The sequence below is a fragment of the Mirounga leonina genome, unplaced genomic scaffold (assembly GCF_011800145.1).
Source record: "Mirounga leonina isolate KUSES-001 unplaced genomic scaffold, KU_Mleo_1.0 Mir_172, whole genome shotgun sequence".
Classification (NCBI taxonomy): Eukaryota; Metazoa; Chordata; class Mammalia; order Carnivora; family Phocidae; genus Mirounga; species Mirounga leonina.
The window spans coordinates 1642485-1668252 of record NW_023270442.1 but is presented as its reverse complement, the minus strand read 5'-3'; the positions used below and the strand labels follow the sequence as shown (position 1 = coordinate 1668252).

Sequence of the window (25768 nt, the reverse complement as noted above, 5' to 3'; positions counted from 1 at the left end):
ATTTTTATCCTGTTCTTTCTTGTGTACACTGATTTTAATTTCTGGTTTAGTATTCTCAAGGAGGTATCAAAACAACATTAATTCCAATTATGGAGAAAACTAGCACTGTTTACTTCCATAATGTAATTCTCAATCAACTGAACTTGTTATCCAAAATGTACTAATGAAATCATAAATGTGGTAGGATTTTTCAAATGTAATGTGTTAAATATTAGTAATATTATTATAATTACTATTTTCATTTTGCCATCAATGTAACTTCTTGTTATGTTTACTTCAGGGAACTCCTCATGAAAAGGACTTGAATTGAATTTAAATTTGTGTGTTTATTAACTAATGTTTTAAACATATTGCAGAATTTAACCTTTTTACATTATGCTAGAGTTTACTCTCCATATTCAGACACAACAGTCTAAGATTGTGCTACTTTTGCTTTTGTGAGCTGATATTGACAGCATTACAATTTAAGAAAATAATATAGATACATAAACATGAACAGTTATTGCTAATACATCTAACACTGATAGTTAATAATAATACTAATACTACCACTAATAATCCACAGAAGGCTGAAGATAAAAGAGAGGTATATTTGCCCATCAAGGAGAAGATACTCAGATCCTTGAAGTTCTAACTGATTTAACAGAAAACTATTAACTATTTGTAATGATTATTTTTCTAGCCATCCTGAAATTGATTAGCAACAACTGGAATGGATAATATTAAACACTTAAAGATATATCAATGGAAATCCTGGAGAGGTTGCTGCATTTAATAAGAGTGGATGATATGGATGATTTTTTTATTATGTAATAGTTTTGTAGTACATTTCTCACCTGTTTACACAAGGAAATGAAGAGAAGAGAGTAACTCTAATAATATCTTTTTAAACATTGACAAAATACAACAAATTATTTTCCTTGAGATACAACTCACAGAATTTATAAAGTTTGCTTAAGAGAACAGAATTGACTAACAGTACAATATGAACAGTAATACATAAAACAAACAAACCTTCTGTCATCTACAACACTGCTAACTCCTGTTTGATTTCTTAGAGCCTTATACATTTCGAAGTCATGTTTTGTTTTAGAAGATATGATCAAATATATTTTCACAGGAACAGGAACAAGTTTGCACCACAGATATTGTGAAGACATATAGAAATGCTTAATCATTTAAGGCAAATCACAACTCTATCTGTGAGTAAAAAATCAACATATGGCTTTGTCTTAAATGGTGAAAATTCTGTGTATTTCTGTATTTCCTTTACTTTTCAGCTGGAATGCTAATGAAATCTAAGAAGCCAATGTTGGCTTACACAGCCATTTAAAATATCTGGAAGCTTCACAATTAAAGTCTGTCTATCTCTCTTCTAACTTTTCTCTATGGTCACTAGCAGTTGCTCAGAATGTTGATCGGGGCTGATCAGGAGTCTTGAGAATCTTTGTTTTGGCAGAGGCATATGGTGCCAGCCAGACTGTAAGGGAAGGGCATGAGATGCTAAAGAAAGCTAGCTAAAAGGGCGCCTGGATGGCTCAGTCGTTAAGCGTCTGCCTTCGGCTCAGGTCATGATCCCAGAGTCCTGGGATCGAGCCCTGCGTCGGGCTCCCTGTTCGGCGGGAAGCCTGCTTCTCCTCCCTCTCCCACTCCCCCTGCTTGTGTTCCCTCTCTCGCTGTTTCTCTCTCTGTCAAATAAATCAATAAAATCTTAAAAAAAAAAAAAAGAAAGAAAGAAAGCTAGCTAAAATCCAAATCCTGCAAAAGTACAGGTCTTAGGGGGACATACTAAGCATTTTCTTAAAATGGCAAGAAACTATTCCTTATCTGATAAAAAGAGCTGGGCATTTCCAGTGGGAAAGGAGTATGTTTCTTACCTGAGAACATTTTTAAGAAAACATTACCTGGAAAACTGGACAGACAGTTCTCCAGAGACTATCAATTACTCTAGGAAGAAACATATGGAAGAGAATTGTACTAGAAAAATAAGGAAAACTCACATTCAGTTTCAAACTTATTTTTTATAGTAACAAATGTTACCTCAAAGAGAAATAAAAGTAATATTCTCTTAATTTATCAAATTTGCATTCCAGCTATGATATTTAATCCTTAGTCTGTCAGAGGAGTATAGGATAAATTATATTAACTCTGATGTCACTAAGCGATCAGACTTTGGAAAACTGCTTTACTTTTGTGAGTTTCAAATTCTCATAAGCACGATACAGATAATTTACTTCAGAGGAATGTGATATACAAATGTGAAAATACATGTGTTTTTCATAGAATAAATTGTAAACATACAGCTATTGAATTTCTTTATGGCTGAATGGACTTTGCAAGTCCCTCTTGGAATGATTTTCTGAATCTGGAAGCCTTACCATTAGTCTGAGAGAGATGTTGATTCACTACCATCTGTAGTTAAAATATAATTCACCAGGCGATAGAAGTGCCTTGCTATACATGCAACAGTCCAAACAACTAAATTGATAGTTTTTAATGTAGACTGCCATATGAGTAATTGGAAATACACCACATTTTAATTCATAAAGTGTTGATTCTTAATGCTTTTTGTGGCATATATTTCAATGTGAGAATCTTAGGCAACTGTAGACATCCTATTTAAAAATGTGCTTTTCTATATTAATAGATAATTTGTTTTGAAGTTCCAATTTCAAGACACCTCTGAAGCCCACCTACCAACAGTAATACCCTTTCTACAAAGGCATAGTGGATACATAGCCTCGTATCCATTCTAGGCTCCATTATTAAAATGGAAATCAGGGTTGGTCTTTTTTTCTAATTCTTTTAAATTGGTGACTTTGAAATGAGGTCCTGTTAATCATGTGTTGTGCTCATAAGAGTACTCTGAAAACGCTAATGATGGTAAAATGTTCAAAGAACTTTAGAAAATATCATTCTAACCTTTTATATAACTAATTAGACTTTACTTCTCTAGAGTCCACTATGATTCTGCTGTTATAGTAATTAAATTATACTCTGGAAACAAACAATCCCCAAAGCTTACAGTATCTTGCTTGATTCGATACAATTTAATAGGAGAATATACACATTTGAAATAGAAGTTCTCCATTTCACTGCTTAATTTTCTTTTAATTTCACTTAAATAAGTTTTTACCACTAGAATAAATGAATTCAACCATTTCCAACAACTTTACATTTCTCATAATCTCAGTGTATTGCTATTGTTGCTTTCCTAACTGGGAAAATAAAAATTTACATCAAATCGGAAATTGTGTTTGAATCCACATTAGAGTGCTATTAAGAAGAGAAGTACTTGGGGAACCTAAGGACATATTCTAAAGTGACTTTTCAATAAAGAAAACACTATTTGAACTATATTGTCTTATTTAAAGCCAAGTGATGGAGTTGCTAAAAGCTGTAGGATTTTTTTTTAATTTTTTTTATTTATTTATTTGAAGAGAGAGACACAGTGAGTGAGGGAACACAAGCAGGGGGAGTGGGAGAGGGAGAAGCAGGCTTCCCGCCGAGCAGGGAGCCCGATGCGGGGCTCGATCCCAGGACCCTGGGATCACGACCTGAGCCGAAGGCAGACGCTTAACGACTGAGCCACCCAGGCGCCCCAAGCTGTAGGATTCTATCTCCAAAGTTCAAACCTGTGCTCTTGTGACTCGGACATTTTGAAACCTTTCCTGTGCCAAAGTTTACCAATGGGAAAGAATGAGAATAATAATGTTATTAAACTGATAGAATTGTTGTAAAATGTAAATGAAAAAATGTATGTGTACATGTGTGCATGTATCTTTTAATAAATTTAGCTAGTCATCTTATATATTCACAAAATAAGTGAGTCACAAAAACCTTACATAAAAATATAAGGTTTTTATATAAGGTTTTAAAACTTACACTGCTAATGCTTTTTCTTTAAAAATAAAATTCACAAGGATACAATAAAAATCCTCACTTTGCTAACATAAAAAATGAGATCAATTTATATTGTTTTTAAACTTTTCTTTCAATTTGTTTTGTTTTCCTTTGATATATTATGGAAACCTCCTCATGTTGGTACATATATAGAATTTACAGAAAGCTTTTAGTTTTCTGATATTCATTCCATATCTAATCTTCTAAGGGAATAATTTGTAGTGATTTCAAGCAGTTTATTTTCTACACCATATCCAATATCATCATACAGGAAGGTGTATTCAGTGAATTGGAGGGTTTTTTTTTTTTTTCCTATTTTGTGCTCTAAAATAGAGTATCAGTATTTTTCTAAGGCAGGCCATCTGAACATGGTTTTGTTTGTTCTTTGCTGTTTTGATTTTAGAACGTAACAAGTGAGTGTAACAGAAAGGTATATTTTGAAATATTAACAATTATCTTTCTCCAGTATTTAGTTTTCTTTTCTGATTTTCATTAGGCTATTCTGAGCTTCCTATTTCAGACAAATGATATGACAGCAGACATTAGAAAAGGGGGTGGAAACCAGGTGTAGGCTAGATTTTACTCTTCAGAAGTCTAGATTCTTTCAGGAAAACAAGAACAAAAAACTTTTACAAAACATGGAAAGGTAGAAGTTCAGTAAGAGCAAGGCTTCCCTGGGTGTTCTCCTTCCTCTCCGCAGCCCCTCCACACTCTTGGGGAGAAGGGATGATTCAGAGAAGTAGTGGACTGGGAAGGAGAGACAGAGAGGACATGCAGACAGACACGTGGCCTCAGAGAGGCAGATGGTAGTTTCTTGAACCCCATCCTGACCTGAGTGATCACAAGGGCCCCCACACCCTCTAAAGTGGAGGGACAAGTGAAAAGCTATCAGATTAAAAGAACAATACAATGGAGACCAAGGCTATGTTGGTCCTAAAAAGAGCCCTAGGGAAAATGGGAATAGTGATAATAGGCAAATTAAGGTTTCAATAATCCAAGGAAATGAGGACTTGAAAGAGTAATACACTTTTTTAAAGACAAATAAAATCATGCTTCTTATTCTCTAGGCCTTTGGACTAAGATCTTTTCTATTGTATAAGTTAATTAATCTGCTTCTCCTAAGTGAACTGGAATCCTAATATGTTATTTGTGACATTTATTTAAGTTGAATAAGCCTAAGTACTGTGCCATTTTGACTATAGCTCAATATACTCACAGAAGTGATTCACAAGTTTATAAATAATCGGGAATGGCATCTTTGCAAGAGGCACTACAGTACTAAAAAGTGTTCTAGATTTAGCAGAAAAATAAGGGTGAGGAAGATCTATGGATTCAAAGCACAACAAAAAATGTCCATTTTCTTCTACTTTAGAAAATAAATTTAAATTAAGAAACTTATTTTAAGTGTCAATAAGTGCAACAGCCTGTTTCTTTAATTTTTCTAGGTTTGATTTTGAATATTGGTAATGACAATATCTTGTGTCTTAGTTTTATAAAATAAATTCTTTGCATATTTAACTGCACATAATAATAATTTTCATTATGACTAAAACCAGACACTAAATTTTCTATAAGATTTTATAAAACTTATATTTGCAGAATTTGACATAAATATGATGATGAAGATTATATTGATAATATTACCCTTCCAGATACTCACCTAGTAGTCAATTACCAATGTGAACTTAAACTAGCAATTTGTTAAGTGTATGTTCTTTTGTTTTGATTTACCGGTAACTTGAAGGGTACAGAATGACTAACTTTGTGTCTTTTAAGAGCCAGTGAACTGGCCAATGCCTTTTTTTTTTTTTTAAGATTTTATTTATTTATTTGAGACAGAGAGAATGAGAGAGACAGAGAGCACATGAGATGGGGGAGGGTCAGAGGGAGAAGCAGACTCCCGGCCGAGCAGGGAGCCCAATGCGGGACTCGATCCAGGGACTCCAGGATCATGACCTGAGCCGAAGGCAGTCACTCAACCAACTGAGCCACCCAGGCGCCCCTGGCCAATGCCTTTTAAGCCTAAATTCCCATCTTGCACCTGGACTGTTCTGCCTCACCTCCTCCAGACAAACAAAGTGCTGAGAACACAAAACTCATGCTGCCTCTATGTCTTAACAAAGTCCTCTGTAGCTGAACCAAGAATCTCATGTCTTCTCTAGGTATCCGTGATTCTTTGGCAAGTTAAGTGTTAGCCTGCAAATAGCATAAAATCTCAGATGCTTAAAACTTCTTATCACTGCATACATCAGCATTTTATCTAATAACAATGCCCTTGTTTTTCTCTGAGGAACAGTCTCCCCATCATTTCCTGTATATATTCCTCAGGTGAAAATATTCATCCCAGCTAAACAGAGAACATGCACCTCAGCTGTGGACATTGAGAGCGTTGGAGTATATTGAACATAGAAATTTAGTTAATAAAAGGATTATGCCACAACTTGAACTGTTGAAAGTGAGGTTTAGACCTCTGTTCAAATACTTTTGCAAGCATATAATTTTTTGTTCTATTAGGCCTTTATTAATAGTGGTTATATGAGGCATCTTAATTTCTTGTGCTTCTATTTCTTTATAAAATTAAGATAATGTTAGTTTCTACTTCATGGAATAATTGTGAAGATGAAATGAGTTAATTCATGTAAATTCTGGTTTTTTTAAAGATTGTATTTATTTATTTGAGAGAGAGAGAGAGTGCAGGAGCAGAGGGAGAGGGAGAAGCAGACTCCCTGCTGAGCAGGGAGCCCGATGCAGGGCTCGATCCCAGGACCCTGGGATCATGACCTGAGCTGAAGGCAGACGCTTAACTGACTGAGCCACCGAGGCAACCCCAAGTAAATTCTTTACAAGCGTGCCTGGCACATTGGAAACATTCAAAGACTGACTATTACAATTGTAATTGTACCTCTGAGATGGTAAGCCAAGAGTAGTTGGCAGTCACCATGATACCACATGGATCTTGACAATGAAACCAGAGCAGAGTAGAATTGGAGAAGAATCTGTCCTGAGGAAATTATTTGAATCTCAGATTTCATTTCTGCTGGAAGCTCATGGATTCTGAGTTACATATATCAATAAATTCCACGAATTTTTTTTTCAAAGCACTTTTGGCTTAGATTTTCTGTCACTTGCATCTAAAAAATTCAATACTAAGAAACAACATAAAAATAAACAGCTTTACAATTCAGAATAAACTGAGTAATAGTAGGATGATTTAAAAAGTAAGGACCCCTATATTTTGGTCTGGAATAAGTGAAACATATATCATTGTTTGACTTGCACTTCTAAAGTTCTATCATGTATCATTCACCTTTGCTGCAAAGCAAACAACTGTAAATTGAAGTGGCTTAGAGTAACACTTATTTCTTGCTCACATTAGAGATTGATGATCAAGGATGAGCATTGGCTCAGTTTAGCTCAAACCGTCTCAGATTGTCTCTATTCCAAAACTCAAGCTGAAGGAGCAGCCCTTATGAGGAACATGCCCTTTTCTTGAAGGGCAAGAGGTAAAGAGGGTGAGTTGAACCACCCAATTGTAGTACTATCTTCTGCTCTTACGTGACAAATAACACAAAACACAAAAATGGCATAGAGTTTAATGGCTAAAGCAAGTCATAAGACTGAGACATCATCAGTGGGACAGGGGAGTATAACTATTCATCAAAAGCACAGGCAAGCCATTGGGTAGTGGTGGTGTGATAACCCTCTAAAGATATATAGGGAATGGATGAACACAATAATATCTGGAATATTAAAGTATTTGTTAGAAAAACAGATTTGGGAGTATAATGCTTTTTACTTTCAGTTTCAATAACATTATATAAAAAATTTATCATATCAGACTTAAGCTATCCTATATAAAAGCAGAATGAGCTGGGAGGAAGCCCTTTCTATCTATTGTCTGCAATTTAAAATGGATGGAAGAAGGATTTTCTAGACTAAGATTAGTTTGAATTGTAGTAGGGGAGTGTAAAACTAGAGATAGACTGGAACTTAGAAGAAAATTTTGCTTTTCTGTGCTTTAAAGCTTCTCTTTTAAATGCAATTTTCATGCTGAAAAAGGAACACTTTTCTCTGTTTTAAAGAGACAGCTATGAGGCAAGGGCAGATTTAACCTACAGCCCAAATCATTATTATGAATTGTCCAGAGGTTGAAGCCAGGTGAAACTTAGCAGAATGATTAATCTGATAGCTAATGGTTATTGAGTATTTAATATTTGTTAGGCAGTGTAGTGTTCTAAACACTTTATATGCATTAAACAATTTATTCAGTATTGCAACTTCATAAGGTAGGCACTATTAACATCCTCCCCCCTTGTGTGGATAAGGAGGAGCTTGTTTAAGTAACTTGTACAAAGTAAAAGTACCCAGCTAGGAAATGATGAAACTGGAGTTCAAGCCTAGCAGGCTGGCTCCTAATCTAAATTATTAACCAGTGAATATACTACTATCTTGCAAGACAAAGTATCAACAACTTGCTCCTATGTTTCTGAAATCCTCAAATAGGTTCTGGATTCCAAGATTGCATTTTTGCTTTACAAGAAATTTTGGAAAATCAAGAACAAAAGGAAAAACTGAGTAACTTTTTCCCCCCATGCTTCCATTGTATGAGTTAAGAAAGACCACATCTGTGCCCATTACCCACCTCCAGGCTTCATACTACGTTCAGAAGGGCTCAAGGAGCTCACATCAGGAGTTCAAGAGAGGTGACCCTCCTCCAACTTCCTCACCTTCATGTGCAGAAGTCAGGGGACTGTCACTGAACCATTCTCCTCAGAGCAAACTCTCTCCTCCACACTATAACTATGGGAATGAAGAAGGTCCTGGAACTCAACCTGCTTCTGGGAAACCCATCTCTAATCCTGAGACTCTTCCTATCACTACTTGCCCAGGACCATCAGGATTATCCACAGTATTTTCTCTATTCTGGTTTCTTTTAGTTACAATGGAAGTGTAGTCACCTTAGTAATCTGTGATCTTTATATTCCCATATATATATATTTTTTTTCCTCTGGGCTGGGTCAATACTTAAAAGTTTTAATCCAATGGTAGCTCTGGAAATCACAGTCTTTAATAAAATCCTCTTATCTCTTCTCTCTGCAATTTAATCTTCCATTTATAAACTTCTCCATGAAATTAAAATCCTGGAATAATTGTTGATCTCAACTTCTCTTCTACCATTTTCTCTTGAACTCACTCTGAGACCTCTTCTTTCCCACCCCACATACACCCTATGGAACTTATTCTGCTCAAGATTAACTGTATCTTCTATGTTTGTATGGTTAATTCTTTTTTTTTTTAAGATTTTATTTATTTATTTGAGAGAGAGAGAATGAGAGAGAGCACATGAGAGGGGGGAGGGTCAGAGGGAGAAGCAGACTCTCTGCTGAGCAGGGAGCCCGATGCGGGACTCGATCCAGGGACTCCAGGATCATGACCTGAGCCGAAGGCAGTCGCCTAACCAACTGAGCCACCCAGGCGCCCTATATGGTTAATTCTTAATCTTTGTATTACTTGACTTATCGGTAATTTTTGACACTGCTTATTTTTGAAATTTTTTCTTCATCTGGCTTGTAGGAAACACATTCTCTTGCTGTTCTTTTTTTATGGATATCCCTTCTCTTTTTATGTTCCTGTTTTATCACCACAATATTAGCCTTTGGATCAGATACAGTTATATGACTTTAAATACTATCATTACACTATTAATTCTAAAATTTGTATCTCTAGAGCAGACATCTTCCCTAAACTATAAACTTGTGAATGCAGATCCCTAGTCAACATTTCATTTCAATTTCCAAAAGATACCTGATATCTGGTATATCCAAAGTATCTTCTCCTAAAATTTGCTTGCAGACAGTCTTTCCCATCTCAGTTCATGGGAAGTCCAACTCACTTAAAATACTAACTCCAAATACTAACAAATACTAACCAAACTCCAAAATGACAAAAAGATGGTATCAAAATATTAAAATCAGACACAACGGATTATATGATAAAAATGTTTTATGAGATCTAATCAGTCATTACTTAAGCATAAAAGGAAAAAAAATCATGAAGAAGGTAACACCATGAATGGTTATACATTTCACTTAGCCTCTACACTGACATATTAAGCAGAAAATGAGAAAGAGAGAAAAAAAGAAAGAGGGAGAAAGGGAGAGAAGGAAAGAGGAGAGAGAAGCAGAGAGGGAAGGAGAGAGGGAGAGAGAGAGGGAGAAAAAACAGAGAGGAAAGAGATATGATTTAAACAACAGAAGCTTAATTTAGCAGTCTTATATAAACACACTTCTTCCAGCAGATATATTTTTAAAAATCTGATCACTAACTATACTAAAGAAATAGATTTGTAAAATATAAAAGAAATATACAAAATAATAATCTATGATCATACTTCTTTAAAAATATTAAAATAATAGTAAGCAATACCAAAAAGCTTTAAGGAAAACTGTATTTTTTCAAGAAATAGAAAATATGGTTTAACTAATACATGGTCAAAGAGATAATCACATTGCATATTATAAAATATCCAAAACTGAACAGCAGATAAAATACTACATTCTCTAACTACACAGTTAATACACTTGGATAATGTACTTGGATGAAACTTATAACTTCAATATATAAGTTGGAGTCATTTTCTGAATTACAAAAAAAGACAATCTAGTTTAAAAAATTAGAAAAGTAGGGAAACCAAATAATATGGCCTGAATGGGACAACAAAGAGAAGAGCAAGAAATAACAGCAACAATGAAGAAAAAGTTTTAAGCAGATTTTTGAAAAAACTAATACCAAGAGCAAACCTCAGCTGAGGGTTCAACATAAAATTGAAAACACACTTAACAATGTGACAAAAAAGGGAGTCAAACTAAATAAGAAAGAGATTAAAGTAATATATTAACTTTGTCCTGATACTCTAAAAAATACATGTTTAATCTTGTGGAAAGTACAAATTACCAAATCAAATATATTTTTTTAAAAATATGTCTGAAAAAATTAAGGAATATGAAACATAAAATCATAATTTTTCCATAGTAAGGACACAATAAAGGTACTACCCCAAGATAATTTAAGCATTGAGTTTTAGGAATTCTTCAAGAAGCATATAAAGTCTTATACATTCTTTCTTATCAAATGGAGGAGGGCAATGTAGTGTAGCATTCACTCCAACAACACACAAGGACTCAGAAAACATAATTTAAATCTATTTTATTAAAATGTAAATGCAAATATCTTAGCTAAATATACAAAATTAATTTGATATTATTTTAATCTATAATAAAATATTTTAGGTAACTTTAATTAGATTTAACATTTCTGTAATGAATATGTAATAAATCCTACAAAAAATCATAGTCAGTGGGAAAATGTTAGGAGCATTTCCTTTGTAAGGATGGACAAGAAATAATGGCAACTATATGGTATTTTAGTCAAAAGTAGAATATAGTCCCTAGGCAATGGAAAAGAAAAGTAATAAAAAGCAAAATAATTAAAAGTATTGAAACAAAATTACTCTTAGCAAATGTTAGAATGCACACAGATAACTCTTAGAGCCTCTACAGAAAATATTCAAAGTAGGATATGAACACGATGAGACCAATCATGTAAAATTTTCCAAACCAACCACGCCACATTCATTTTGTGGATGCACTTTGTGCTGTGCTTTTCCCTTGTTGACCTGACACCACCATCACTCTACTGAACCCTGGGAACTACATTTCCCAGAATGACCTTCCCCTTAATGTGTCAAGTTCAAGTGCAAAAATGAGAGGCGCTCACAGATTCAGAAGCTGGAAGGGAACTGGCAACCAGCAGTTTTAGACTGCCCAAACATCAATTTCTGGTGTCCACCACAGATCAGCACACATCTCTGGCTGCCCTTCTTCTAGATCTTTCCCATGACTGTTGACTCTTTACTCCAGTGCTTCAGTTTAATGTTGATCGTGTTTTTTTTTTTTTTCTCAAAGACTATTTTTTTATAACAATTTTAGGTTAATAGCAAAATTGAGAGGGATGTACAGAGAATGACTTTTTCACCGATTCTCTGGCTACAGCACTTCCCACCCTGCTGCCCTGTTTTCTACATTAAACCCATTAGCATATCACCTGTTGGTGATTCTATTTTTTCTGACTGATACACATACATACATAATGACATTATAAATAAATGGTCTGGAAAGATAAATATCAATATCAAGATACTGGTTATTTCAAGGCAAAGGGGAAGAGAGTGGTATTAGCAAGGGATACAATGGCAAATTCCAACTGTGTCATTTTTATTTATTAAGAAATGAAATCTGAGAAAAGTAGAGCCAATGAACACTTGTTAAAGCTAGATTATACTAGGTAAATCAGTGTGTGTTAAAAACATTAAAAGTTTTATGCATTATTCCAGATTTTTAAAATATTCCCTTAAATAAAAAGATGTAAACGGGACTTTTTACCTGAGATGCATTCCACTATTTCTTTTTAAGTCATCAGATGTCTTGTTTAACATACTCAATTATGGCCAGAAAAGTATAATTATATTGATGAATATGACTGATATAAAACACTAAAATTATCATCATCTGGGCTGACATTAGGTGTCTAGACACTTTGCCGTTAAAATGATATATTATTAGTTTCAGAGGATTTCATGAATGAACTTGATTTCCATTTCAAATTCAAATTTTTAGTCAACCATAACATATTACAGCAATGTTTGCTATATCATCTCTTTGAAGTGCTATTTAAAAACTATCTTTGAAGAAACTTGAAATTTGAGTGTTAGTTGAGAGAGGGAATGAGTGCATCCTCATCCTTCTCCCAAATGGATATCACTAGGTTCCCTCACCATGCTCACTTTACAGTGCAAATGAAGATGAGAAACCTGTTCAAATGCTAAGCTGGCCTAATTATGCTACAGCTGTCTAGTAAACTCTTCACAAAAGAAGGAACAAGAACATTAGTTTGAAAAAGTTCATTTAGGGGCAGCCAACTGGCTCAGTTGGTACAGCAGTCAACTTTTGGGATCTTGGTGTCCTGAATTCAAGCCCCATGTGGGGTATATACCTTATTTTAAAAAAATAATAAATAATAAAAAGTTCATTTATAGTTTTCAAAAAAGGATAAAACATTTTTATGAGTCTTATATTACGGTTTTATAGAGAGAAGAAGTATTAACACAGAGTGAGGGCATCAAAAACCATTTGAAACCTATGTATACTACGGTAGTCTTGGTCTTAATCCTAATAATACCCCTACCCACCTATGGCCATTTCTTCGGTTGCTAATAATTAGCTTCTGTATCTTCGATATGGTTCCCCCCAAAAAGAAGTCCTATGTATTATTTTGTTACCTAAAATTGCAAAATAAACTTTATCTCATTTTTAAATGCTTCCAGATGAAAGATCTGAAACACATGAGAGCTGTTTAGGAGTTTTCAGTCATTAGCCATATATTAAGCCCATCCTGTGAACCACATGTAAGATCTGCACACAGTCATACTTCATGTGAACATAGTGGGGTAACTCAAAGTTATTCATAATCTTCTTTCATAAATTCCTGGAAGAACTGCAAATAGAACTCACCTTCTCTGGGGCTTTGAGATTAGGAAACAAATCATCTTCCCTTCTCCAGAAATGCTTCTAGATTCTTTTTTTTTTTTTTTTTGACAATTGCCAGAATGAGATCTGTGTTTTTGCCCCTGAGAGAATCTGAAAATTCCAATTTGACCCCTTTACCTCCTTACCTTCTTCCCCCACTCAAGGCATTAAGAGTCAGTGAACTGGCATCAGACCACTAAAGTTTTCCTGAGTCATTCAAAATTTCAAACAGCTTAGATGTTACTCCATATGCAGCTACTTTGTAGAAAGTCGCTCTTCAGAAGCCTGAATACTGGAAGTGATAGAGCCATTCAAAGGAAAATCTTATGGTTGAAGAATAGAGAAACTAAGAATTTTGCTTCTTTAAGACAACATGAATAGGATTAAAAAGAATCTTGAAAGAGCTGAAAGAGATTATGTAGAAATATTACTGTGAACTGAGAAAAAAAGAATTGAACTTCCAGTAAATAAGATCTGGTCTCTGAGTAGAAGTGAGCACAGAGTGTTGGAATATGCTCACTGAGAGTGTCCTAAGTGTTCCTATATTATAGTGCTAAGCACGTATTAGGCATTGCATGGATTTGGTCATTTATAAAAAAATTATTTTATGTCTACAGTGTCCCAATCACTATGTGGGAGTAAAGGCCTATTGAAAAGCTCTTGAACTTGGGGCCCCTGGGTGGCTCAGCCGGTTAAGCATCTGCCTTTGGCTCAGGTCATGATCTCAGGATACTGGGTAGATCCTTGCATCGGGCTCCCTGCTCAGCGGGGAGTCTGCTTCTCCCTCTCCCTCTGCCCCTCCCCCTGCTTGTGCTCTCTCTCTCTCTCTCTGTCAAATAAACATATAAATAAAATCTTTAAAAAAGGACGAGCTCTTGAAACAGTATATATAAGCAGCAATAAATAAGTGCTCCTTCAATGTAATATGATAGTGTATAAATGGATTATGCATAAAGAGAAATTAGGAAAGTTCCATTCAATCTTAGAATTAAAATGAGAACCTCAGTGTACTGTTTTTTCAGTTTATGATTTAGTTTGAATATCATATGGAAGAAGCTACTGAATACATTTGCTAGGTTAATGTCACTTGTAATCTTGCTAACTTTTAGATTGATGGATATATAGGATGTCTGGGCAATCAGGAACAGGGTAACTAGTGACAGAAACTAAGATATTTAATGTGGTGTAGACTGTTCAGAATAAAATGAAGAAAGTCAAATTCTCCACTTTATAGCCTGGCAGTTTTTTCTTTTTTTTCTTTTTTTTTAACTGCAGTGCTAACTCTTCATTCGATGGAGATAAAAAATTCTCACAGTGTCTGACTTAACAATTTGTGAGACTTTTTATTCTTGGACTTATTCATTAATATATTATGTGAAATAATTTGTGACAATTAACTTCTGTAATAAATGTCTCCAGTAGAAATAATTATTCCTTTCTTCTCACTCATTCACTGAATGGGTGACTACTGTAGGTCAGAAAGAATCATCATCTCCTATTTTGTAAGAGACCTACAATTTCTTTCACTTACAAGTCATCTACTGCTCCCATTACATTCTAACAAGGAATATTACAACTCTTGTTAGTTCTGCATTAAGACCGCTGCTATTACTACTATTAATATTGTTGTTATTTTATTTTCTGAGTGAAGAAATGGGATTACCGCATAGATGACTGTTTTGTGTTTGGCTTTATTTATTTGTTTAGAAACTTTAATTCCCATCAACCTTATTTCCATTTTGTTTGCCTCTGGAAGAGCAGCCTAAGACCACTCAGTGGCTGTTGCTACCCATTCAGTGGCCTGAGCAGTGGGAGCTGCAAACCAGTTCTCAGTGGCCGGCTGGGCGCTCCAGTCTTCAGTAGGGAAGAGCATAGAGGGCCCCTGCATGCCTTCAGATCAGTCTGCAACTTCAGGTTGAGTAGCAGTGAAGTCAGGTGCTGGAGCAGTCCATTCACCCTGAAATTCCTCCTTGGTCACAGCCTTTTCGGCAGCAGCATGGTCTTCTTTTTCAATCTCTTCAGGATCTCTGTAGAAGTAGAGGTCAGGCACGGCTTCCCATGGGACTTCCCGGGCCAGCATCCACCACAGCAGACCCCCCGAGGGAGCTCCCTTGTTGCACGGGATGGCAGTGTCCACGTAGTGCAGAGTCTGTGTTAGGCTGAGCGGTGGTAGGCAGGAGGCAGGTTAACATAAGACATCTCTGTGAGAGGCTCGTGGTCAGCCCTGGAATCAGTAACCAGTCTGGGCTCCCAGAAGGCTGCCTGGATCTGGTTAGTGAAAGTTCCAGGAGGGAAGCGGTAGGAGTGGCTCCAGTAGCAGCAACAAACTTCAGCACAGCTCCCCGGCCAGTATTCCCAAACAACAGAACACTGACATCAGCTGGGTTTTCAATGGCAACAATGGCATGAGCTGCCGAAGAAGCTTTTCCCAGGTTCTTTACAGATGATATATAGTTGCCATCACTCTTCCTTTTGTGGATGTACTCTTCCATTTGGAAGTCAAGGTCGATGCCACCTAAATGGGTTCCTGCTGCAAGGAATTTGAGGACATCTTCCTCCTCCATTTGCAAGATGTCAAGGGCTCCAGACATGCTGAAGATTTCCCTTCGGGAATGCACGACAACACAGTATGGGGAAAGGCTATTTTGGTTTGTTTTAAAGGCAACAATGTAAACATATCTAGTAATGTGCATTGTCAAGTTCCTTTTGTAATAATATATTACAAATATAATTTTATTTTTTGGTACTGGTTCAGAGCTAAACACTCTGGAGCCTATACAGACAATTAATACTTATCCCGTTATCAGCCTTAATAGATTTAAAGTACTTCCAATTTTAGGGTTTTTCTTGACATATCTGTGAGACACTAATATACTTCTAAATCTTCTGTGTTTTCCCTCATTTATAATCTCTTTGTCTATGCCACATTCTGTTGCTTAGGCTTCCTAGCACTTCATTTTGTTTTATTAGATCTAAGATAAGTTGTGAAGATCACAGAGTAAGTAACCAGGAATTTAAGTATATAATGGGCTTTTTTAGACAAAGGAAGGAGAATGACTGACAAAGTTTAAAACTGTGAGTAAGGTTCAGAGTCACTGATGGTAGAAAAAGAGTCTGTGAGGTTAACTTGGGCTTATTCTGAAGGATAGACATGCCCTGCTGTGAACTTGAGTTTTAACCAGCAAAAATTAACAGCCATATAATGATTTTAAATTTCTGAGTAGGATAACTATGACATTTGAGTTACGGAAAGATACATTTGAATGGCAAATAAAGACTACAAAAAGGTTGCCAAAACAACTTGAAAGAGAAAAACGGTGGCTTGAAATAAATGATTTGATATGGATGTTACATAAAGAATGATAAAAACTGTCATGTACTCATTGCTTTATTCTAGGTTCCTCAGAACACAGAGCCTGAGGTAAAAGTTATGTGCTACTACTTTATCAGGTAGTACAATCGTGGGGTGCTGGGTTGAAAGTAAAGGAGAGCAAGGTAGGAGGGACAAAAAGCCTATAAAAGTGTAGACTATGTGGAGGGAAGATAAATACATATGCAGATTAAGTATAGATTCCAGTGGGTATTACTGCTGCCCTTTTCAGAGGAGAGAAGGTGTTTGAAAAGGTGACATGACACTAAGCATCTCACTAGTCTTGTTGAAGGATGATGTTATTCTGAGATCTATCATTGGTCTCTGCTACTAACAGGTTAGTTGTATGGCAGTAGCTGAAGCAGTTAGCTAGTTCAGCCTACAAGTGCTACTACATTTATTATGGCACCCATGCATTTGTTCCATTATTCACAAAATTTGTGGTCTTGTAGACCGTTGTCCAAACTTGGGTGGAATAAGAAGGAAGGTTTACTGAAAGTCACAGCATTAGTCATTTTTGTATGCATTACGTGAAAAATAAAGATCCACATGCTTTTGCTCAAACTTCCATGGGTCTATCCATAGTTCTTGTCTCTTCCCCAGAACTCTGAATTTTTATCTTCCAGTTTTTTTTTTTTTCCCCTTTCCAAATCCAGATAATCAATCAAACCTTTTAAATCTGTCCTAGAGGTCATGTATGCTCGTTCTTCTGGCCACTTCTCATCCATAGAAAGTGACAACTGGGTGCCTGGGTGGCTCAGTTGGTTAAGTGACTGCCTTCGGCTCAGGTCATGATCCTGGAGTCCTGGGATCGAGTCCCGCATCGGGCTCCCTGCTCGGCAGGGGGTCTGCTTCTCCCTCTGACCCTCTTCCCTCTCATGCTCTCTGTTTCTCATTCTCTCTCTCTCAAATAAATAAATAAAATCTTTAAAGAAAAAAAAAGTGACAACTAAGTGACTGCACACAGCTTTGCTTACTGAAATGATGTCCTTCATAAGTGCACTTTAGTACCACCCCTTTGTAGAGATGTAATGAGGCAGAAGTTCCTTTCACCTAACACAAACATATTGCAATAATCCATCTGTGAATGGGTTGAGATTTCTCCTACTTTATCAGTTGGCCATAGGGAACCCCCATGAATTCATAAGTATGAATTGAAGGAAAGTCATTTGTATCAAGAGATAGGTGACACAGGCTTCAGAATTACCTGTTCATGTAATTTAAATATGCATTTGATCTGCTTGGGACAAACCTCCACTGTGGTGTTCCAATTTCACAATAGAAGTTTCCTATTTTGCTTGATATTATGCCAAAATGATATGATAAAACATACCACAAAATGGACAGCTCCAATAATATAGCCAATTGGTGTTTCCTGGCAAACAACAGCTCTTACTAGGACCACAGCACCACCTCTCCATTCATTCCTTATGCTTTACTGAGGGGGGTATTATCTAGGCTATTCTGAAAGATAGACTTGTGGTGGGTTCTTAGCTCATAAGTATTAAATCCATTTTACCTTCCCCTATTCTCAGAATCTTCTGATTTCATCCTCACCACTATGTCAAAGAAGTAACAACATTTATTCCTAATTTACTGTAATGAAGTGCAGGATTCAAGAAGCCAATTTAATAGGTTATTAGGATATTTTAGGAGTCCTTTAATGGTTATAAATTCCCCCAAAGTAATTAAGTTGTCTCCTATTAAAACATATTTCCCAATCCTTGCATGAATATACTAAAGATCTATGCTAAATATTGTCCACAGTTCCTGTCTAGCAAAAATTAGCTGGGTTCTATACTTCCTTTAATGTGTAAGCTATTTCTTTCTAGAAGAGATTTTACTTTCCTGGTTGGTCTGTGATTAATCCTGATGCTTGCTATTGTCTTAGAAGCAATGAGAGGAAGCAAGAAAAGATCTTTTATGGAAACAAGTTCCATCTCTATAAACACCTAATTCAAGTGGGTCATTTCAAGGTCACCATTCAAAGAAGAGACTGCTTTCCTCTAACAAGAGAAAGGGGGCATCTTCTGCTGAAATAATGAATTCAGTGGAATCTGGGAATTCAGATTTATCAGACTTGTCCATCCATATTTCCCATCACAGATTTCAGAATTCTACTCTTATCCTATCAGAGCCCTAACATTGACAAATGAGATTTGTTAAGGCTGCACACTTAATTAAATCACACAGTCTAACTCCTTTACAACTAGATTTTGCCTTGAGATTACAGCTTTGAAGAATTTTATAGAAGTTACAGTATGCCATGAGATATCACTTGATGCCCAGGTATCAGAGGAGTTGGCTGTTGAGTGATCTAATTGTCATTGTCCCACACAGTCCTAAGATGACAAAACCACACATTCTAATGCCTTAGTTTCCACCTGTACCTCATTCAATCATCACTGTCTTGATGAGTAACTCCTGGATCCTTTGAGATGGCCAAGCCATAGCTTAACCAAATTTGGCCACATCCTTCATGTTGTCTCCCAAACAAGATTTTTTATTCCTTTCAATATGGATAGGCTAAGAATTTCCCAAATTTTTAAGTTCTGCTTCTTTATTAACAATTTCATCCTAAAATCATTTTTCTTGTCACATTTTACTATAAGCATTCAAGAGAAACCAGCGGCTACTTCAACACTTTGCTTAAATACTGCCTCAGCCAAACATCCAGTTTTATCACTCTCAAGTTCTACCTTCTACAAGACACTAGGATATGAATACAATTCAGCCAAACTCTTTGCCATTTCATAACAAAGAATCACCTTTCCTCTAATTTCCAATATCATGCTCCCATTTCTGTCTGTAACCTCATCAGAATAGCCTTTACCATCCATATGTCTACCAACATTCTGTTCACAACCACTTAGATACACTCCAAGAAGATGGAGGTTTTCTCTATAGCTCTCCTCTTCTCCTTCTGTGCTCTTACCAAAATTGCTTTAATGGTCCATTCACAGCAATCTTGGCTTTCTCTAGCATGTACCTCCAAATTCTTCTAGCCTCTAACTTTTATCCAGTTCTAAAACCACGTCCACATTTTTAGGTCTATGTTACAGCAGCACTCTGCTTCTCAGGACTAATATGTATATTTTTTAGGGTTTTCCAGAGAAACAGAACCATTAGGATATATAAAGAGACAGAAGAGGAAATGTATTGCTGCAATTGGCTCATGAAATTATGGAGGCCAAGACACGCCACAACATGTCATCTACAAGCTGGAGAACGATAAAAACCTTTGAGGATAAAAACCAATTTTGAGGGTACAAGAACCAGAAACTCCAACGTCCAAGGGTAAGAGAAGACGGATGTCCCAGCTCAAGGAGAGGAAGAGAGAATTCGCCCTTCCTTCACATTTTTATTCAATTCAGGCACTTGGGACTGGATGAGGCCTACTACATTGGTGGAATGATTTTCATTACTCAGTCTACTGATTCAAATGCTAATCTCTTCCAGAAACACCCTCACAAACACATCCAGAAATAATGTTTTACCAGCTATCTGGACATCCTTTGGCCTAGTCACATAGAATTAATCATCATAATTGGTTAATTCAGTTAAAGAACAGAATGGAATGCCCTCTCCTACCATCAGTTTACCTTGTCTTATCCACAACTATCTTCGGACATTACCAGGTGTAAACATAGGCACATTGTCTCCCCTTTCCTCATTCAATTTCTGCTAGTCTTGGTCTCTGGTCTTTTATTCCACATCACTTTTTTTCTTTATGCTTTGCCTGATAATGAGAATTAAACCTGATACTCAAAGAGAGCAAGTGATTTGTCTATTCCTATATAGAAAATTTCTGAAGTAGGAGTTGATCCCAGGTCACCTGAATCTCTCCCCACAGTATGATAATATTACCAAGATTATTGGAAAGTTCATATTATTACATAGATGATGCTGACAAGTACAAGTATCTGTTTCAACACAGATATAATGACTATAGCATTAGTAATCTGGGCAAAAATGGGCTTTTTTTCTTCATAATTTAGAATCTAGATATAGAATATGGAGTATATACATATATTCAAATTATATTATTATTTTGATAAGGAATCAGGAAAAATAGCTATTTTATTGATTTTCCTTTTTCTAACATAACAGAGTATACATGTGAACAGCAGGCAACCAGCTATTCCATATAAGTGGTATTTTGCCTTGTTTTTCTGAATATATAAATGTGTATATATACACACACACACACACATGCATACATTTGTGTTTGTTATGCATATGTTATTTATTATGAAATTATTTATTTAGTATCTATGCATTATTATTGTCAAATCTTTACATAATCCTTATTTTCCTTTTATTTTCTTTGACTCATGGCTAAATTTAAAACCATAGCATTTGCTTATTGTTGAAGTACTGATTCAAACAGAAGGTAACTGCATTTCCAAGAAATAAGACTGAAATAGCACTGAGGAAAAATTTTGGCATTACAGGTTGTGTAGTGAGATCATGAGAAATCTTTACATGTTTCCCAAGGACAATATTCTTTGGTATCATGTGATAAAGTATACACAGGAAATAAGAGAAACTAAAATTTGTCTTGGGCAAAGGACCTTTTTAGCTCCTTGATCCATATAAGTTTGATGAACTCTGTCTGATTGCCTAGGGACGAATAACAGTCGGCTGGGGGCAGAGAGGTATCTACAAATGACACCTTTAGATGACTTATGTGATTCTAATACAGTCACATCATTCAGTTCTCTTATACATACCCATTCAGAGGAATTAAGCAAGAAATATTTCTCTGGAAAGTTGTGTTAATTCCTTTCCCAACATAAAAAAATATTTTAAATTATCAGGTACTTAAAAATTTAAATAGAATTTGGGTAGAAACTTATATTTTTGTCTATAGCATTTGATTGGAATACAACCAAATAAAAAATATCGATAACTCATTTTACTAAATATATCATAAAGGACTAAAACCTATATGGCACATATATATCTTTGCATTCCCCCGGGTATTTCATTTCATAAATCGACTTTCCTGACCTTTTCCATCTCACAATCTGAAACTGTTACATAGAATGGAATGAGTTATACTATCATACTTCGTAGTACTCATAATTTAAATTTTAAAACAGAAGTTATTTAACAGAGGGCGCCTGGGTGGCTCAGATGGTTAAGCGTCTGCCTTCGGCTCAGGTCATGATCCTGGAGTCCCAGGATCGAGTCCCGCATCGGGCTCCCTGCTCCTTGGGAGCCTGCTTCTCCCTCTGCCTCTCTCTCTGTCTCTCATGAATAAATAAATAAAATATTTAAAAAAAGAAGTTATTTAACAGAAAAATATGACTATATCCAATATTAAAGACAATGCTAAAATTTATCATGAATTATGTCTAAACTACATGTTATATTTAAAGAGAAAAGATGGTTTCTGAACATTCCAATAGTTGTTCTTAAATCTTAAACATCCCATAACTTAACTTTTGGCCTTTCTATATGAGCCAGGTAATCTTCCTTAACTAAATACTTTAGCTTGTGCATTTATTCTTGGCTCTCATTTGAACTCCCTCATACTTGTAATTGATTCCTGAGGGCTTGAGGGTGAATTACACTTCCTTTTTTTTTTTTTTTTTTTAAGAGATGGCAGAGAGGGGCAGAGGAAAAGGGAGAGAGAGAGAATCCTAAGTAAGCTCCATGTCCAGCACAGAGCCTGACATGGGGCTGCATCTCAGGACCCTGAGATCATAACCTGAGACAAAACCAAGAGTCGGACACTTAACTGACTGAGCCACCCAGCTGCCCTGAATTACACTTACTTTTTAAATAATATTGCTTAGGGAAAAATCACAACTTTATAAAATTGATTATAATGATTCTTTCTTCTTTCATGCAGAAATCCAGAAAGAAGTTCCCACAAAGTTGCAAAATTTGACCAGTTTTTAACTAATTACTCACCAAATCCATAAAGTCAGAAAACTTCTGGGTGATAATTGAAATACAGGGAACTAGGACTATATATGCAACATCCCTATAGCTATATCTGATTTCTGGATCTGGGTCCTCAGGAAAATACAGTACTCCCAGGAAATCCACTTTATCTATAAACTTGTAAAATTTCACTGGGTAAATTTTTATTCCAAAGAAACTAAGATAGTTTATACATTGGCTAAGCCAAGAGCACTGCTTGGGGAATTTAACTGTTTTGCTCAAACTATCACTGGCCATCTGTTATTGAAGAGAGGTCTTTAGAGCCTGAATTATCTAGGCAGGCTGAGGCTGTTGAAAGAATAACTTGGTTAATACTCAGTTTTCCACGTCAATCTTTTAGATACATACTGTATAAGGAATGAAGAACAGGTTTTATTATTTCTTAGTGTTGATATTACATGTCTGAAAACTTATTCAGACACAGAAGAATATCATGTTTCAAATCTGTGTGTGTGTGTGTGTGTGTGTGATTTTGCTGTAATGGTTGAACTGTGATTCTTTTTAATAATATTCATGACAAATTTGTTCAGTTTTGAATAGCTTGAAAACACCAACTGAAAAAATATTTAGCAAGTTGTTTAAGAAAATAAATATTTGGCACAGTTTGCCCTGAATTTTGGTTCAGGTTCAAAGGATAAATGCCTCAACAGTAAGCATTTCAGAATAAATATAAATTTTTATTATCTAATTTACTTTGTGAGGATCTGAAACTTCTAGCTTCTTTCTTTGTGTTGAAAAAGAGTCTTTAAAAAAAAAAATTCCCACAATAAGAGTAATGTTAATGGTGAATATTAGATTAGGTTAGGTTGACAACTTTGTTTTGTGAAAATCGAAAGCAGAAATAAATTAACACACTATCAAAAATAAACTTTCAAATTACTGTATTATCTCCACAAATCTTTGATGAATAATTAATTTTAATGATATAAAACACTTGTTTTTAACCCTTAACATGTACTGAGAAAAGACTTTAAATTTTTCATTTACATAAAGTAATTTTATTATTGTAAAAATTATATTGTTATTATTATAAATAAATCAGGAAATGATACTTATTTTACTGATTTTCGTACTTCTATCATGATAGAGTGAGCATATATGGGGACACTGGGACCAGATGTTCCATATAAATGGGTATTTGTTATATGCCAAGCATCTATTAGAGTGCTCAGAAAAATAACATTTTTGAATAAATGAATGAAAAGAACAAAAACAGAAGCATTTTAGATATGACATTTTAACTATACTTAAAAATAATACTTATTTTGTTTGATGAAATGATTCTATGCAATTATAAAGCAGCCACTGCCCACCTACACCAGGACTTTCCATATGTAGGGACTGCCTCCCACGTTTACCAAGAGGCAATGGTAAGGGGAATAAATAGGAATATGAAGGTGGATGATGACATTTCATGACAAATGAGTCCAATGGTCTCATTTGTTATCATATTCAGCCATTGAAAATGTGCCAATTCTTGCTCCTCAATAAGATTTGATTTTCTTCCACAATTCAGATAATGGATTCTATGTGGAATTTTGTAAAATGCTTCACTTAAATAGGAAAGTTTATAATAATTTGAGTCAATATGCCAATGGAAGAAAAGACACAGGTGCTTTGATCTTTATATTCCTTGGAAAATATCTAAGGATTCTAATGTCATTTAAAAATATTTAAAGGACTTTTTTAATATGAAAAAGCATTTTCAGTATTAGGACCTCATATTTTTATGTAAATTTAAGCTAGAATGATAAATTTACAAAATTTGAGGTGTTATTTGCTCTAAACGGTTTTTAAAATTTAGCTGATGTAGTTCAAACATCCCTCTTCTTTTTTTTTTTTTTTAATATGGAAAGCTTCACGAATTTGGTGACATCCTTGTGTAAGGGCTATGCTAATCTCTGTATTGTTCAGAATTTTAGCTTAAGTACTGCCAAAGTAAGCACTCTCTTTTCCTTTCGTGACAATACATTCTTTTGTTTCTTTGAGATTTAAGCTCACAGTGCATGTTCAAAAAAATAATATGGAAGGAAACCTAATGAACATATGGAAAATGTTGATTTTGGACAGGTGAAAGAATGAAATGATTTGAAGTACTTGTTATAAATGCATATGATGAATTAGTCTGCCAGATTTAATAATATGCTTTATCCCTTTCAATTAAAGCTATTATGTGCAGATTCAAGTACTTTTAAAGATTAAATGTTACGTGGATAGACAGAAAAATGATACTATCATTGCATTCCATGTTCAATAGTATTTTGCATTATCTCAAAAGGTAAAAGTTTATTATTTTTATTTATAAAATATTTTTTAGGGTTTAAAACTGAATTTGTGGCAAAACATGTCAAATCAACCTTTAAAATATGGGAAACATTGGGGTGCCTGGGTGGCTCACTCGTTAAGCATCTGCCTCTGGCTCAGGTCATGATCCCAGTGTCCTGGAATCGAGCCCCACATTGGGCTCCCTACTCAGATAGTGAGATATGAACTTCTATATCTCTGCTAAAAAGAAATATGTTAATTAAGAAAAAATATAAGAGTCATTTTAGAAAACATTTATTTGATGGCAATAACTTTGGAATTTTAGCAGGCTTATTGAGAACTTGTTCACTTGCCACTTCATTCTACAGCATGACGGTACAGAAAGGATCTGGAAGCTTGCCACTTGAAAGAGGAAAGGTGGCAAACCTATAAATTATCTTAACTATCAAAAATAGAATGCATAAAGTGACTTTCACACTCCTGAGTATAAAACACATCAAAAATTACCATTAGACATCCTCTTACAGCTATAATTCACTCACTTGATTTTACAGAGTTCTCAGTGTGCCTGATTTCCTTGGTCTACCTGTTTCTCCTCTCCCTGTCACTCATTATCCCTATTATTCCTCTCCCATTGACTCTTCAATTGGCACATTTCCATACTCCCCATTATGCTTACAAATAATCTCAT

The 25768-nt window shown here is 35.3% G+C and overlaps 1 non-coding gene across 1 annotated transcript; it reads right to left on the bottom strand.

Moving 5' to 3' along the window:
* Positions 1-24654: 24654 nt before the first annotated feature.
* LOC118018924 lies at positions 24655-24758 on the bottom strand. The gene has a single exon (XR_004681517.1). It is a non-coding gene; the product is annotated as a U6 spliceosomal RNA (small nuclear RNA).
* Between the last annotated feature and the right edge of the window lie 1010 nt (positions 24759-25768).